Here is a 1703-nt window from a genome sequence, read left to right as displayed (position 1 = left end):
ATTGAGAGATATTGTAAGAGTTGTGGTTGCACTGACATTCAGGGTATCTGCATACTTCCTGTGCTCTTGCAAAGTAAACAGTCTGTTAGCTTCTGGTGCTGAAATAAGGACAGATCGGTATGGCTTGATCCATAGCATCTTCATGTTTATGACTGTTGCTACTCAGTATTGTCTGTCAGAACCACTTGTCTAATTTTCATTTGCCAACATTCATTTCCAGTGATTTCTGATAGTGACATAGAATAGTGAGAATAATATCATATGCTCCTTAGATACTTCAGAAACACAATGGCATGCAGAACTTCATCTCTACAAGCCATAGATTCTTGACTCTGTAGAACTGTATAGGAAAATGCATTGAAGAAGGATCCATCTTTTTTCCACCCAAGCAAGTAAAGGTCTGCCCAACAGTGCAGATCCTGTGTGATACATGTAACCTACTTAGGAGTGTTGGTTTTCTGAGATAGAATGGTTTCATAAGCTTCTGCTTGTAAGGCAGTGCTGTAATATTCTGCTGAGTAGGAGAAGTGAAACTCACAAATTTTTGTTTCTGTTACCTACATCAGTCTGTGAATTCTTCTGTTCTTAGACCAGTCAAACAACCCCTGAATTTGATCACTTTGCAAGGACTCAGAGCAGCCTTATCACTGCTCCACCTCAACATGTGGGAGTTCCCTGAACATCACATGCCAAAATTCCTTCCCAGTCTTCAGTACTAGCACTTCAGTCCTTTGTTCCTATTATTTTTCTTTGCAGCTTGTTACTGAGCTTGACAAGATTGTGTCTGTATCTTAAAAGGAAAATGTGTTTCATGGTAACTGACAATTTACTGTATGATTGATGCCCACTCCCCTGTTTTAGGAATGCATTACTGTGAAACAAGAGAAGGCTAATAAAACAGCTTGAACTCTATGGATCACATCTCATCAGCCTATCTCTAAATCTAGATTAATGAAAGGAGGGCTGCATCTGAACGGAGGAGTGCCAGCTGTGAGACAGTGCATCCAGGCACTGCTGGCTCTTGCTGTCTGAGTCCTGGCAGCAGTGAGACCAGGCAAGGGTGTTTTAGCTGTCAAAATGCTTCTGTGGTGGTGCTGGTATAACAACAGTTCCTCAGAAATAGCACTGGCTGAAACACACTGAGACTTAAATCAGGAACTGAAGTTAAAGAGGTAATTGTGGTGCTCTATTCTGTGTTTGTTTGCTTTGGTAGAATGTGTCTACACTCAGGCCTGCACAGAAACACAATATAGCATCAGCCTTTATCAAAGAAACCGGGTGTTCCTCTGGTTTTGGGAGACAGCTGGGCGAAGCTTGCAAGTAATTGGTTTCCTTGAAAAAGACAAAACCACTTAAAATGAATGCATGACTTTTGTGACTAGGTCCTTAGAGATAGAAATGCCAGAAACTGTTCTGAATTCTGGGGCTGAATGTCACCACTGCTATCCATTCTTCTTAGAACTCTTATCCTTTAAACATCCATTAAACTTAAATTAAAGAAATCCACTTGCTGGTCCCATTATGTTTGACCTACATGAGAGTCCTTGGATTTGTTTAGAGAAGGAAAGGATATTTAGTCCCTTTTAGTGTCTCTTAAGTGCAATATGTGTTTGCATCAGTTTTTTGGAATGTATTTACATGAATCACTAAGAAATTTCCTTTGTAAGCCTCTCAGTTAAGTGCTTGAATCTTCATGACAAAAA

This window comes from Meleagris gallopavo, unplaced genomic scaffold, assembly GCF_000146605.3.
Source record: "Meleagris gallopavo isolate NT-WF06-2002-E0010 breed Aviagen turkey brand Nicholas breeding stock unplaced genomic scaffold, Turkey_5.1 ChrUn_random_7180001953070, whole genome shotgun sequence".
Classification (NCBI taxonomy): domain Eukaryota; kingdom Metazoa; phylum Chordata; class Aves; order Galliformes; family Phasianidae; genus Meleagris; species Meleagris gallopavo.
The sequence above is the reverse complement of the archived record's forward strand: the minus strand, read 5'-3'. Positions refer to the sequence as shown.